The 16,867-nt window shown below is 32.0% G+C and overlaps 2 long non-coding RNA genes across 2 annotated transcripts; both read left to right on the top strand.

Annotated features, from left to right (window-relative positions):
* Positions 1–3,260: 3,260 nt before the first annotated feature.
* LOC145814184 (uncharacterized) lies at positions 3,261–4,312 on the top strand. The gene is made up of 2 exons (XR_014357520.1): positions 3,261–3,933; positions 4,025–4,312. It is a non-coding gene; the product is annotated as an uncharacterized LOC145814184 (long non-coding RNA).
* Positions 4,313–7,745: 3,433 nt separating this feature from the next.
* Positions 7,746–8,462, top strand: LOC145814355 (uncharacterized). Its single transcript, XR_014357654.1, has 2 exons — positions 7,746–7,931; positions 8,391–8,462. It is a non-coding gene; the product is annotated as an uncharacterized LOC145814355 (long non-coding RNA).
* The last annotated feature ends 8,405 nt before the right edge of the window (positions 8,463–16,867 follow it).

Raw genomic sequence — 16,867 nt, 5'->3', positions numbered from 1 at the left:
TTCTATGTTTGGCTGACTCCCATTAAAAACACACTCATTTCTTAACCTCCATGATGACCACAACAGTGCAACTGGTACAAGCCTCCAAATCTTCCTAATTATCTTCTTAAATTGTGTTCTCAGCCACCATAGCAACACTCCATCAACAGTAGCAGGTGTGACCCGAGATAAGCCCCACAATTTCAGTAGAGATGACCAAACCTTCCAAACCTCAAAGCACTGCAACATAATGTGTTACAAAATGGGCATAAATCCTCCACAGTGTTACGCAATCCCACGAACCTTTGTAATAAACTAGTTGTTTTCACACTCACTCTCCATGCCAACCAACTCAAAAACTAAGCTTTTGGTGGAGCTACACCTTTCTATAGCAGCCTAAGGACCTGCAATCTTGGACCTTGACTTAACTCATGCCATTCTCTAATTGCTGCTACATGACTGACCATCAAGGGATGTATCTCACCTAACTGAGTCCTATAGCCCCACATTAAAGCCAAAGAGCATCTTTTATCAACACTTGCAGTCTACTAACCTCTTCTTCCTCTCAAGCAAGGAGTGGTCTTCTAAACAGTAGCTTTCAAACCTTTGAGTTATCCCTCATTTGCATGAAAGAGCTCAATGTCCCTTTTCTTTCCACATATAATATAAACAACCTGAGAAATTCCACTTTTAATTGAATGTTCTTAAGCCATCCATCATGCCAAAAATCAATCCTACACTCATCGCCAATCATAATCTTACAGTTAGATAAAAAAAAAAAAAAAAAAAAAATCAAACAGTCCAGTGTTAGTCCTTGACACACTTAGTATGTGACTCCACTACCACTTAGCTAACATAAAGTCATTTATATCCCTTACCCTTCTTATGTCTAACCCTCCTTGTTCTTTACTCAGAGTTACTTCTTTCCAATTCACTAAATGAATTTTTCTTCTTGTATCTGAGCCGCTCACAAAAATGTTGCCATCAACTTATCAATTTCCTTTGCTACTCCTTTAGGTAATTTGAAAATGAAAATGTAAAATCCAGGGAGGCTATCTAGGACAAATTTTATCAATGTTAACCTGCCAGCAAAGGACAACATCTTTCTTTTCCATAGAGCTAACTTGGCCTTTACTTTCTCCACCACAGGTTGCCAATTCTTTTTTCCTTCTTGGATTTGCCCCAAATGGTAGACCCAAGTACTTAAGAGGTAACTTTTGGCATAGGCAGTGCAGTTTTGAGGCAAAGACTTGTGCAATTTCATCACTAATCCCAACTCCACACACCACATTTTTGTGGAAATTTATCTTAAGTCCTGACATAAGCTCAAAGCATTTAAGAATCCTTTTGATAGTCACAATCTCCTCCCACTCTGCTTCGCAAAATAGGATAGTATCATCGGCGAATTGGAGATGAGACAGTTTCAAACTTGTTGGCCCAATAGTAGCTTCATTTATTAACCCCAAAGCTTTTTCCCTTTCCAATAATAGGTTAAGTCCCTCAGCTACTATATTAAACAAAAAGGGGGATAAAGGATCACCTTGCCTTAATCCCTTTTGTGGACAAAACTCTTATGTTGGCTATCAATTAACAAGTACTAAAATCCTTGGCGTAGTGACACAAGGTTGTGTCCAACCTAACCATCTCTCCCCAAGCCTAATATTTGCCATTTTAGAAAACAAATACTCCCAATTGACAAAAAAGTAAGCTTTTTCAAAATCAAGTTTGAGTATCACTTCTTCATTTTGGACTTCTTACACTAATTCACCACCTCATTGACAATCATTACTCCATCAAAGATGTTCCTACCTCCCAAAAAGGCAGTTTGCACTTCACTAATCACATTTGGTAATACCTTTTTCAATTTTTTTGAAAGTACCTTAGCCAATACTTTGTACGCTACACCCACCAAACTTATAGGCCTGTAATCTGTCAAACCTGAGGGGCTGCTCTTCTTTAGAATAAGGGTAATGAATGAGCTATTGAGCCCTTTGACAGCTTGCTATTATTGTAGAACTCCTGCATGAATTGGAATAGATCACTCCTCATGAACTTCTAACATTTCTGGATGCATGCCATGTTAAACCCATCTGATCCCGACACTTTATTCCCATCACAACCTTTTGCTACATCCCATACTTCTTCCATTATGAACCCTTTTTCAAGAAGCTCCACCACTTTAGCATTACTAACTTTCACAAAGCTACCAGACAGTTTTGGTCTAGATGGCCAATCCTGTGAAAATGCCTTAACACTTCCTGTTTCACCAGTTCTGGATCTTCATTGCTAACATCATCAATTACCACTAAGTCTACTAATTTCCTTCTTTACCTTTAGCTAGCAATTATGTGAAAGAACCTAGTATTTCTATCCCCATTTTGAGCCCAGTTCAATCTAGACTTTTGGAACTAAATCCAATCCTTTTTCTTTCTTAATGACCATACCAAATTCCTCACCTCCATTCTTCTTGCAATTTCCTGAGATTCTAACAGCCTTAATTTTGCTAATAAATCAAACTTATGCAATTCATCTTCAGCCTTTTTCAGTTGATCCTCCACACAACCCAACACCTCAATGTTTCACTTTTTCAATTCAGCTTTAAGACTGCACAATTTCATCTTTACTCTATACCCAGCCCATCCTTGCACTTGTGAATCCAACCATGATTTTTTCACAACAGACGTGAATCTTGGGTACAGGATTCAAGCATTTAAGAACCTGAACGGCCTAGGACTCCAGTTTCTCTTGTCTGCTATTTTAAAATATATAACTCAAAACTACTTTGAAAATTTATAATCAAATAAATTTTGAATTTCTAAAATTCTTTTCACAAAATTATTTTTCATAATTAATTTCAAAACTAAATCGGACATACCATGTTTCTTTGAGAAACTAGCTTGTTACTAAATGGTATGTTTGACTCAAAATTCTAACTGTTCTGCCTCTTGGATGGCACACACTCCATATAAAAACGAAACAAAAGCCGATAGTGTAACCAAAATCAGTTATAGGTTATATGGGTTGTATCCTATTATACTTAGAACACATGTCCATTTGTTTGCCGATGATTTTTTTGGTGTTGGCTAATTTTTCAACTAGCCACCGACAATGCAAATGGCAATGAGAGGCGACGGTGGGCGGTGATTGAGAAAGTAAAAATAAAAAAATATAAAAAATGGGGCACTTGGTTCAAATGTCCAAATTTGATTTTCTTTTGTGGATCGGTGATTGAGAAAGTAAAAATAAAAAAATATAAAAAATGGGGCACTTGGTTCAAAAGTCCAAATTTGATTTTCTTTTGTGGATCGGTGATTGAGAAAGTAAAAATAAAAAAATATAAAAAATGGGGCACTTGGTTCAAAAGTCCAAATTTGATTTTCTTTTGTTCAAAGATCTACGGCAAAGTTATTGGGTCCATAAGGATAGACTTCTGCATAATGACCAAATTACCCTTATAGATATATGGTATCCACGGTGAAACACAATGCAAATGCTCTCTCTCTCTCTCTCTCTCTCTCTCCACATTGTGTTTCTCTCTCTTCTCTCTTTCTCTTGAGTTTATGATTAACAACTAGCGCCAGTAGAATGCAGTAGCTGAGTCAAACGCCCTCGTGCGCTACAGCCGAATAATTCAATCATAAGGCAGGCGATACTCTCCGATCTCGGCACAGAGATAGTATTCCCTCCGATCTCGGCACAGAGATAGTATTCCCTCCGATCTCGGCACAGAGATAGTATTCCCAGTGTGCATCGGCATCGGAATTGTGTTCTCCTTATTTCAGTGGGTGCTTGCCTCTAAAGTTAAGCTCTCACTAGAAAAACCCTCTTTTGCGACCGCGACGGTGAACAACAAGAACGGAGGCTCCACCGAGTCATTGATTGAGGACGATGAAGGTCTTAAGGACCACAAAGTCGTCCAAAAATGTGTCGAAATTCATAATAATATCTCTGAAGGTGAGGTTTCTTGCTCAACTTTGAGTAGATCTTGTGGATTTGATTGTCTCTAGTTGTTGTTTTGTAATTTTGGTGATTTGTTTGTCTCCAGGTTTCTTATACAATTTTTGTTTTTCTGCATAAAATATTTCATTTGCAAGGAAGATGGGGGATAAATGTAGTCGCCTTCATAGTCAGAGTTGCTGATAGTTTCTAGATCTGGATTTGGCTTCTTCTTCTTCAATCTGTTCAGATCTAGTTTTTATTTTTTTATTTTTATATCTTTTTTGGGGTTATCTGTTCAGATCTAGTGTTGAGTTGAGCTCTGCACAGTTAATGTAGATGAGTTATTTTTTGTAGTGCTTTGAACAGATAGGAGTTGATTGTGATTTTGTTTCTAGTTTGTTGTTGCAGCTAAAAATTATACAGATGAAACATACGAAACATATTCTCTCTCTCACAAACATTTTTACAGTCATTAGATTTTACCAAGATCAATTCAAAAACATGTTTCTAGTAGAAGGTAGAGTAGACCAATTGAATAGATAAACTATTTTGGGATAAAAAATTGAGTAGATAAATTTTTTGAATTTTGTTTTTTAAACAGATTAAAAAATTAATATAAAAAAATTTGAACAGATAAAACAAATTTTTGTATTTTTTAAATTGATAGAGAAACTAATAGATTTTAAATAGATAAAGAGAAACTCACAGAAAATTGACTAGATAGGAAAAAAATTCAATAGATAGATATAAATTTGAATAGATAAAAAAAATTTAAATAGATAGAAAGCAACTTGAATAGATAGATATAAATTTAAATAGATTTAAATTTGAATAGATAGTAAAAAAAAAAAAGTCAACAGATATATTAAGGGGTAAAATTGGAAACAAATTGCCTTCAAAACTAACAAAATGACTTCTTATCAAGCTATTTCACAAATGGTGGATCTTTCACCAATAAAAAAATATCAACTGGACCTAATACCTTATACTCTCCTTAGATTGGATTTATCACCAATTTAGTCAAAAATAAATAAAGGAAAAAAAAATTATCTTCTAAAATAATAATTAGTACTTATTACCAATATATTTCATTAAACATACATCTTTATAAGTAAAACAAACAAAGTACAACCAAACTTATTTCAGATGGGCTAAATGAAACCCAAGCCCTTCAGACATTGAGGCATTGCCGAATATATACAGTAATATGAAGAGTATGTCGAGTAAGGGCACTTGAGCAATAAGGTTAAGTGTATCGGGGAAGTCGGCTTAACTAGGTCAGGTGAATCCAGATTATCCTTTCTTTTGATAAAAGTGTGGTAGGGAGATGGGTATTGACAGAGTAATGATGAAGGACTAGGCTACATAGAGAAAATGTCAAAGAGAATATATATATATATATATATATAAGGTGGAGGGAAGCCCAAGAAGGAGGCATGTGCCAAGAATCTTGAACCTCAAGAAACCATAAAACACCAACATTTCTATAGATACTAACTTGTCTGTCAGAGTGCTAATTCCGACACCATCTTCCAGAATTTTATTTCTATTTCAGGTGACAGCTAAGAAGATTATCCAAGGATTTATTTAGATTGAAAGAGTATTCATATCTACCTCTACACAATTAATTTGCCTAAAACATAAAACAAAAAATAATTGTACACTATCATACATTTGAAAGAGTACAACAGAAATTCCTACCACATGATGATTGGAACTATCATTATTGTAATGTTGATTTCATCAATAGAGATTTTACTTGTTGATTAAAAAATAAATAAAACTATCATAATTAATATGAGTACAAATTTATTCACACATATTAACAATACACAAAATATCATTAATTGAACCATGGAGGTGGTCCCACCAAAAACACAAAAATGAATCAATCAAATGTCGTGTATTTTTCAAGACAAACAAATTTGCACAACCATATAATACTGAACGTGGGAGTAAAAGTCAACAATAATCCCCCCCCCAAAAAAAAATAAATAAATAAATAAATAATAAATAAAAACAAAGATCAGCATGTTTGTTTATTAGGATATCAACAAACATGAATGACTTTTAAGATGATACCACAGCCATTTTTCTGATTGCAAAGTCTGAAAAGCCATTTTTCTCATTGCAAAGCGTGAACTTGTCGATAAGATTTCTCTCAAAAAATGCTCACTACTTGCCATTGTTCAATTCTCTAACGAATTCTATGATAAGCATAAATTTTAAATTTGATATGTGAAGATGAACATCAATCGGGATAGAGGGTAGTGATACAAGATTTTTATCACTACAGAGTCTGAAGAGAGTATAATTTTCACGTTTTTATCTCCCAATATATGGAAAAACTATTTATGATATTTGAATTCATAATACTTAAATCATAATAAGCAATTCTACTTATTGCCACGTGATTTCGAAAAAGCATGTGACAGTGAGTAAGATTGCCACAAAAGGGGTAAAGTTGGCAAAATAAAATGGCTCACAAGCAAGATTTCAATGTATAGCTAGAGAGAGAGAGAGAGAGCATAAATGTATCAAGAAAAATATCCAAAATTTGAATGTACATTTAGTGGAACACATCAGAGCCAAATTGAGACAAATATTTCAAATTTTGAGAATTTTTGTAGATAATTTTTCTAGATACTTGACATCACAGTATATAATGTATATTTTTGTGACATAAAACAATGGTTTCTTTTTTTCTTTTTTTTTTTTCCTTTTTTTAAATACAGACAGATGATGGAATTTGACTAAGAAGATCAAACAAACTGTATTCTTACATAAATTATTGACTAATCTCTCAATTCATTAAGAGTGATTTTTATATGTAGATAGGATATATGATACAACGCAAAATGCCAAATAGTAGCAATCTTAAAATCTATTGATTAAAACAAGAATACCGGAAGTAAGATCCTCGTCTAGACTCATTGATTCACAAAGAATACCGAGAATAAAGGCTGAACAATGGTTGATTCACAAAGAATACCCAAAATTAGAATAAAAGAGTATAAAACTCAAATATATTAATTCTCAAAAACTATCTCTCTTACCATAAGGCTTATATCTTTATTTATAATGAACCCAATTTTGGTAAAACAAGTAACTAATAAAATAAGAAATAAAATCAAAACTAATAAAGTAAGAAAATTGCATCATCTCAAATTAAGAAATTAAATAACTAAATAATTCTATAATATTCTATACTAAATTAGAAAATTCCTAGTCAACTACTAATTTCAAAATAATAAAATAAAAATATTTATTTTTTAAAATTCGCCTTACATAATGATGCAACTGAATTTAAAAAAACATCATAATGATGTAAGCCTTAAGGCAAGGAGGATACTTTTGAGAGTTACATATTTTGAGTTTTATACGCTTTTGTTTTAATTTTGGGTATTCTTTGTAATCAATTAGTATTGAGTCTTTATTCTCGGTATTCTATATGAATCAATGAGTTTAGAAAGAAAGTTTATTTTCTTTGCTGATAAAAAAAAAAAAGAGTTTAGAAAGGAATTTTACTTCCGATATTCTTTTTTGAATTAATAGATTTTAATATTGTTAGTATTTCGTGTTTAAGGTATATATCATGTGGTATATCTTCTACTATTGTGATTGTTTTTTACAGTAAAGTCCACTGCATTTGTATTAGGTGATTAGAGAATAATACGAAGAATATATACATTTATAATTGATAAAAAAAAAATAGTATCACATGTTATTTTATTAGCATAAAAAAAAAATTCATTAAAAGGACAACAAATTTTTAAACTATTCTCATGGCACCATATATTTAAAGCCAAAACATGCAAGAGTTGAGAGGGTAACCAAAATCAATTATGGGTTATATACTCTTGTCCCTCCTCCTTCTGATAGATCAATCAAGAACAACAACAACACATGGCAATGAAGAAGCTTCAACACATAGTAGTTATGGCAGTGACTCTTTCAATCGCACCAGTTTTCCACCCGGTTTTACCTTTGGCACAGCCTCTTCTGCTTATCAGGTTCCTATATATCTACCTCAATCTGCCGTATATTGTGGTTCATATTTGTGCTATTAATTATGTTGTTTGGTTGCCCATCAAGAAAAAGTTATGTTGTTTGGTTTGTGCTTTTGATTTTTGTTTTTATTTTTAGAAAACGAAAACAAAAACTAAAAAAGTTTGGTGAATTGTTTCCTAAAACTTTTGAGCGATTTTGTTTTGAAATAACAATATTTTACAAAGCACCAAAAAATTATTTTTTTTAGTTTCGTAAACTGTTTTTGCACCAAAATTAAAAAGATCAATAGGCAAATGACATGTTGTTTCAAATAGACATGAGTCATTAATTTTTATGGAATTTATATAGGACTCACACAAATCAACTGTTTAGATGTGTCTGAAGCAATTCAATCGAAGTGACAAACAATATTTTTCACATGCATGCCTTTTTTTTTTTCTTTTTTTTTTTCTTTTTCTTAGTACGAAGGTGCAGCAAATGAAGGTGGTAGAGGTCCTAGCATATGGGATACCTTCACGCATAGATATCCAGGTCTCACTTCTCACATTAAATTTTCTTCTTTAATTAATCTCCTTGTCAAATTATTTCCTCTCTCTCTCTCTCTCTCTCTCTCTCTCTCTCTCTCTCTCTCTCTCTCTCTCTCTCTCTCTCTCTCTCTCTCTCTCTCTCTCTCTCTCTCTCTCTCTCTCTCTCTTTTCATATCCCCTCTTATCTATTACTTATAGATTATTACATACTCTTCTCCCATTTATTTATTTTTTTTTGTTTTTCAGTCTCTTGGGTGGGAGTTAGACAAATATTGAGAATGACTTGTTTAGGATTACTCTAGTGAATTTGGTTTGCCATATTTAGATTCAACAAATGTTTACAACTCAATTTGACTAAAATAAAGGAACTCAGCTTGATTAAGAAAAATAATATTAACTTGACAGAAAACTCAATAATCAAGCTTTATATGTATCGCAAGCTCATTAAAATATATGTGTGTGTTTGTGTATGCAATTCATAGGATTAAACAATCCATGTAAACTTCACTTTCGTTAAACAGTGAAGACGACAAATGAAAAATTTATAAATTATGCATTCTCTCATTCAATTTTTTAGTTCATATATTTTCACTTCATACGAACAAAAATAAAACTATAATATTTTAAGATATTGAAAATTTCTGGCAATCTTGTTTATTGTATATTATATCAAGTTTGATAATCAAAATTTAATTGATTGTTTTCGTTGACTCAATGAGATAAAATTTTGAGTAAAGTTCAAGTTTCAAATTTTGAAGCTTTGGTTTAGTTATTGTGATTTTCTTTTTGCCCCCATCATACTATTATTATTGTTGGAAAATCAAGGAATACTATAACGTTTGATAGACAAAAGTGTAGTTGTTTACATAAGTTCAACATAGGCCCCATTCATTTTGAATGTCAAAAATGAAAATTTTCAGGTTTGGAAATAGCATTCACATGAACCCCTTTATTAAATGATAATGACATAAGCTCAAAGTATTGACATTTGTTGTTTGTCTGTTTGTTTTTGTTTTTTTTGTTTTGGAGTTTGGATCTTGAATTTGTAAAATAAAATTATACAGGAAAAAGAAGAAAAATAAAAAAGGGAGAAAAAAATGAAGAAAAAAAAATTAACTTCAATTGTATTTACTTTTATTTCTTTTGTTTTTTGTTTTTTGTTTTTATTTTCATTAATTTCTCCACAAATTTAAAATTCAAACCCAATATTTGAGTTTTATCATGCCAAATATTCCTAAGATTTGAATCAGATTTAAAATTCCTAAGATTCCATTTGAATTATAAATTTCGATATGAATTTATAAAGAAAAATAAAAAAGTAAATGAATATATTATGTTTGTATTTTTTTTTATTTTTTTTTTTAGATTTCTACTTAAATTTATGATCAAAATGTAACATAAGTGAAATTTTTTATTTAGAACCTCAGGTTTGGAAGTCAACTTTAAGATCAAAGCATGGGGAAAATTTTAACAATTTCGACAAACATTATTTGTCCTATTGTGCAATTAATAAATCAACAATTTATTATATTTCTAAAACCTGTCAGTGTCGGTAACTATGTCCTTTAGCTACAGTCAAACGTCCAATTCGGAGGGTCACAAAAACCGAAGCCCCATTTTAAATTTTTTGCAAAAATGTTAGAGTTTTTAAAAATTTGATCAAAAGTTTTACAAAATGTTTTATATAGGTATGAGATCTACATGGGACTCATATTAAGTAAGTCTCACATTTATATGAGATATTTAATAAAATTTTTGATAAAATTTCTGAGATCTCTAGTATTACTTAATTTTTTGAAGAGATAAGTTTAAATTTTAATGATTGAATTTATTGTTTATTAAGTTTTATAATACTTAATAGTATTTTTTATTAAATATTATTAAAAATTATTATTAATTGTTAATTTTTAGCGACAGTTTAAAAATTGTCATAAAAATGTCACTAATTATAGGTTTTAGTAACAATTTAAAAAAATCATCACAAAAAAGTCACTAATTGTAAGTTTTGACGATAATTTATAAAAATAATGACAAAAAAAATTGCTAATTGTCAATTTTTAGCGACATACAAAAAATCATCACAAAAAATTATTTTTAGAAATGATTTTATTATAACTTATTTTTAATAAGATTTGATAAAAATTAAATCCAACTATTATAACTTATTGATAATTTACCCTAAATTTTTTAAGACTTGACTAACATGTTATTAAACTATTTTGTTTTACATAATCAACTGTTCGGAGGAACTTGTGCAACTTAACGAAAGACTAGGTCTCGTTTGGGAACAAATTTTTTTAGTAACTTTTTAAATTTTTTGGTTAAAATGTGATGTAAAAAAATTAGTATGTTTGAGATGACTTTTTGACTTTTTATGAAAAGATGTGTAAAAAGTACAGAGAAAAGAGAATCTTTGACTTTTTGATATGAGTTGTTGATTTTTTGATTTTTTAATAACTTTTTGACTTTTTGACTAAAATGGACACTTCAAACGAGGCCTAAATTTAGTGGGAGTTTGAATGGCAATTCAGAAATTCGAAAGGAACATAATTTGTCTAAAATAATAAATATATGTTGAAATCAATACATCTATCCAGGGTCGGCCCTGCCCTAAGGCAGGTAAGGCTTGTGCCTTAGGCCCCATATTTTGGCCCAAAAATAGGGCCCCCAAATTTAAAAAATTGTTATAAGTTCAACTTTTTTTTTTTTTTTTTTTGGTTTTAAGATCAATTTAAAGGGCCCCAAATATTTTATTGGGCCCATGTATAATTTAGCCCATATTTATTTATAAATGTGTTTGGCCCATATTTATTAAAATGAAAAAATATATATATAAATAAATTAAAAACAATAGGGCCCCTAAATTTGGTAAAACATATAAACATATCTAACATAGGGCCCCTAAATTTGGGCCAAAAATAGGGCCCCTAAATTTGGTAAAATATTATAGGCTCAATGTTTTTTTTTTTTTTTTTTTGGTTTTAGGATCAATTTAAAAGGCCCCAAAATATTTTTTTGGGTCCATGTATGATTTACTCCATATTTATTTATAAGTGTAGTTTGATCCATATTTATTCAAATGAAAATATATATTAAAAAAAAAGTGTTTGGGCTCAAGAAAAATAATACATACAATATATGGGCCCTATTTTTTTTTTTATTTTTTATTTTTACCTTCTTTATCTATTAGATTTTAGTGGAATAAATAATTTTGCTCAAATTTTTTTACCTAGGTCTTTATCAATTTTAATTGAATAATTTTTTCCTAATTTTTTTGTTCTAATTTTGTTTTATTAAATTGTTTTATTTATAATTTTAATGATTATATGTGTAAGTAAATTTTTTTATGGTTACAAACAAATAAAAAAATTGTAACTTATCGTTTTATTCATGAATTTTTTTTCAATATAAAAGGGCCTCTATTTCTGAAATTCGCCTTAGGTCTCGACGAACTCAGGGCCGGCCCTGCATCTATCTATCTTTTGAAATTAACCTATCTCTCTATCTATTAAAATTCACCAAACTAATTATCTATTAAAATATGACACATGTCATTCATTCAACAACTCATCTGTTGAAATGTGACATATGTCACTTATTTAATACCATATCTATTAAATATTACACATTTCTCTACTCACCACCACTATCTACTGCCGCTGGCTGCCGATCACCGCAGCCAACAGCTTTTCCAATTAATTTTTCGGTAACTTTTTTCGACGCGTCCTTACTACCAAGTAAGATTTTTCTTAAATCTAATTCTTTGTATCACTTTAGAATTGACTTGTCACCAATTTTCTCTTAATAATAAAAACCTAAATAATTACATAACCCTGAAATTAATATATTTGTTAAAAAATTACAAGATATTATTGAATGAGTACATAATGGATTCCTAACTCGTGATAATTTCTGTATTCATAAGGCTATTTGTTTCTGCTCTCTACGCTTAAGTTTATATTAGCCTCGTTTAGGAAGTGGCTATTTTAGTAGGTTATTTTAGTTTTTGGTTATTTTAGTAGGCTAAAATTTTTGACCTTGTTTGGTTTGGATTTCCCAAAAAATTTTGGGAAAAATTCTCTACAAATAAGCTTTCAAAAGTAATCAAAACAAACAAATTTTTCCAAAAAAATTTCCCAAAACTTATTTGGTTTACAAGTTTTCCAAACAAATCTCTCTCTCATACACATCAAATCAATCACTTTTTCCAAAACTCTCTCTCAAAATAATTTTCCAAATCATCTTTTGAAAAAAACCAAACCAAACAACTTTTCGTACTTTTTATCTCTAAAACTCATCTCCCAAACTCAAACCAAACATACCCTTTGTGTTTGGAAAGATGATTGGATTTTTTTGTGGTTGGATGTGATGTTTGTGAGAGAAAAAGTGAAATGATTATGGATTTGATGTGATATTTTGTCTTATCAGCTATTTTAGTCTATTTTGTCTTTTTGTGATTTTTAGCCTCCAATAGTGGTATTTGTTATATAAATTTTAATTATGACTTAGTTATATACATTGTAGTATTAATTATGATTTATTATAATATTAATTATGATATTATTTTAATTATAATCTAAGATATGTGATTTTTTATTATAACTTCTTTTTTTTTTTTAAATTATGACTCGCATAAGATTGAGTTATGACATTTGTAGTAATCAACCCCACAAATGTCATAACTTACCTATAGTACACATTATTTTGCCCTTTGTTCTATTAGGGATGTTTGAAAAGAATGTTGAGCTAAAATAGCCTACTAAAAGACAAAATAAATTAAAATAATTAATAAAAAAAAATATCACATTCAAGTCATGATCATTTTATTTTTTTCTTTCACAACCATTAAGTTAACTACCAAAAACCAAAAAAAAAAAAAAAAAAAAACCAACTTTCCACACACGACCATTATTAAATTATTTTTGTAAAGAGTTTAGTTGTTATGTTATTGTTGCTACTTATGATTTGTCAAAAAAAAATGTTAATGGGACTCAACATTAAAAAATTAAACAGCACAGCTGGTAAAAAAAAAAAAATTGTAACTTATCTTAAATTTGTGAATAATATAACCCAAGTTAAATTATAATTCAAGTCGAGACTTGACATAAACACCGACCCAATAGTTGAATATGATAGAAACCATTTATGATAAACCTTTGATGTGATGTGGGGCTATTGATTCTTATCATCGTTACAAGGTATACATCAATCTAAGCGTTATCAAGTTGTGTCCATAATTTGTTTTCAACTTCACAAAAGCATTAAAGTACATGTTGGTCCATTTAAATCTATATCCTAGGCAATGCTATATTTTTTAGATAAGCTATTTAAATTTAGGTTTATTGTGAACGGGCTACAAAGAATCTGACAGCCTTTCGATTCCAAAACCCTCCTTCAATGTATTTAGGGATGCTTACAAGTCAATTTTATTGAACAAACTTACTTATTTATAAGGCTAAGTTTGGGAAGACTAAATAAGTGCACTTTTTGACTTTTTATGAAATATGGGTTGGATTTGAGTTGGGTTTGAAGTGATGTGTTAGAAAGGTGATGTGACTTAAATAAGATGATGTGACTTAAATAAGATAGTGACTTTTTGACTTTTTGGATTTTTTGGAGGATGCCAAACTTGGCCTAAGTCTTTACTTTTTTTTTCCTCATATATTAATATTCTCAAAATGCGTCATCCTCACCTTCTTGATATCCATTATCAACAATGTTAAGACTCCCTCCCTCCTCCGGCCAACAACCTCTGGCCGTCTTCTTCGACCATCAACCGTCATCTTTCATAGCTGTCTCCAACCACCAACGACCACCTTGGTGTTTAGAGATATTTTTTTAATAATTCTTTAACAATTTTTCTAGCAAAGTCCAGCTCCACCATGCCTAAGGGTGCAACTTGAGCAACCCGAGTTTAGCCCTAATTGTTTTAGGGCTTAGGTACAATATTTTTGAATTCGATACGGATTTGAACAAAAATTTAGAAGTTCAAATTAAATTTGGGTGGGTTTGGACAAAGACAACCCGAGCAACCCGAAATTCGAATTATATATAGATATATAAAAATATTAAATATATATAAAATTATTAGCCATTACATGATATTAAAGTAATTTAGATCATTAAATTATATTGAATATATATTATATACACAAGTAACACAACACAATTTTTTTTTTTTTTTTTGTATTTTCACTCATAAATTATAAAAATTACTATAGTGGCATCTCTCTTACATTATAAAAATTATTTGTTCTGAAATTATTAATGATTTTCTTAAAAAAAATTGTAAATAGAATTTAATTTTAATAAATTATTAATTTAGTTAAAAAAAAAAAAACCACTGAAATTTATGTACAATTCAGACAACTCGGGTTTAACTTAGATTGGCCTTGGGAAGACAAGCTTGGGTTATAATTTGAGCCTAGGCGAGTGTAACAAGTCCGCAGGGGACCTCGCTACAGCTCGGACTCGATTTGTGTCACGGTTCTAAGTCTGAACCAAAGAGTCCAAATCTGGCAAATCGTTTTGAGAAACAGATTTTTTGAAAAGAAGTGCCAAACATGGACTGCTTTGCCAGATACAGAGTCGCCACCTAAATATTTTTTAATGGGGAAATTTAGGAAACCCTGACTCGGTGCTGAAGGCCACGTGTCCGTCATCACCAAAGTTGCCTCGGCTCGGGAACTTGGGTACGATCGGGGAAGGTCAGCTATGAGCACCCCCTCTCGCCCGGTCTGAAGACCGGCCTCTACTAACCGTGATATCCAATTTTGAAAATGTTATGTGTTTTTAATCCGGTTATTAGTCTAGAATTACTATGTTATGCGCACATCAAACAAGTATAGACCAAATCGCCTAAATTGGAACAAAACATTGCATGTTTGTTTTGAAAATGGTTTGCTACTCGCAAGTAGGCTAAAATGCAGGTTTTGCCACCCTCAAGTGGGCTTTTAGAAAAGATGGTTTTGCCACTATCTAGTGGGCTTAAAACTCACGGTTTTAATGCATTATTCCAATTTAGGTAATTCAACCTCCATCCACAGGCATTCAAGCAGTTATATCACATAAGCAGCTAGCCTCATGGTAATCATGCTATCATGGCAACATTCACACGCATGCGATATGCTAAAGCATAAAAGCTTACCCAGTACTCCGAGTCAAAACAGAAACTAGTTAGTAATCATATGCATGATCCTAGTTCATGTTAAAAATGGCTAATGCAACACATGCAAAGATGCAATCTAAACAGGCTCGGCTATCCTAAAGATGGCATGTGAAACGCTGCAACTAACAAGTTCTCAACTTGAAATTGAAATACAAGTGCAGTTAGCATGATGTGCCGAGCCCGGTGCATGTAAGACAAATGTATGGATGCACGCATGCTATCATACTGTTATGCTAAATTAAATATGCCCTAGTCTACCATCATAAGCAGGTAAATAAAAGGGAGAAAGGAGTGGGGGTTGGAAGACATGCACACACGCACCCACACTTATTATAAGTTTGTGCTCGCTCGGAGGGACCAAAAGAATAATACAATCCGAATGATAAATCGACTATCCTAGCTAATTAATTATTACAAACCCTTAATTAATTAACAAAATAAATGCAGCAAGAAGGTGGCCGCAGCCCTGCCTTGGGATGCGTGAGTGATGCATGCTCGGATCCGTCTTGCCTGGAAAAGCCCGTACCATAACACTGCCACCTCTGTTTATACTGCCCTGTCTCTCTGAAAATTGCCAAAACTCCAGGACAGGTTCCTTGCATGCTGCAGAGCACCACCGGCTAGGGGAAATTCCCACTGGCAGTTCACAACTTCCATCGGCTGTTTATTGGGTCACCGGCATTTCAAAAAGTGCCGGTCGGCACTAAATTCTGCCGGTCGGCAGAAGCTCCCTGCAGAAGACAGTTTTGACAGCAACAGAGAATAGACAGCATATGGCATAGGATTTCAGTCACATGTATGCATGGACACACTCCCTATCATGTAATGGACTCAAGGGAACATGGCCCTCGACTCTCGGGCCACCAATCACGCATTTCGATGCATGATGGCCAAAGAGTCAAGTATGCATTTCAATGTCAAACGCAATGCACACAAAACATACAAGGGACCCAACCTCAATCATGGTTGGTCAAGAGGCGAGGCAATGCACAACAATGCACATACGACCTAAGCATGCAAGCAAACATACAAACATGCAATATAACTATATGGCACACACAATGCTGACAACATAACATGCACAACGTATTGAAACATGGCATACACAATGCAAGATGGACTTACACCAATGTGAGTGGACCTCAGCCGCACCCACATCAGTGGCCATCAGATGAAAACAAGACAACTCGGAATGCGTGCACGCGTGCACGCAAACCGAGGACCGACCCTCAGGCACCGAAAT

The sequence above is a fragment of the Camellia sinensis genome, unplaced genomic scaffold, assembly GCF_055761805.1.
Source record: "Camellia sinensis isolate YWXY unplaced genomic scaffold, ASM5576180v1 Unanchor1, whole genome shotgun sequence".
In the NCBI taxonomy this organism is placed as follows: Eukaryota; Viridiplantae; Streptophyta; class Magnoliopsida; order Ericales; family Theaceae; genus Camellia; species Camellia sinensis.
Note: the sequence above shows the minus strand (reverse complement) of the source record. Positions and strands in the feature narration are given on the sequence as shown.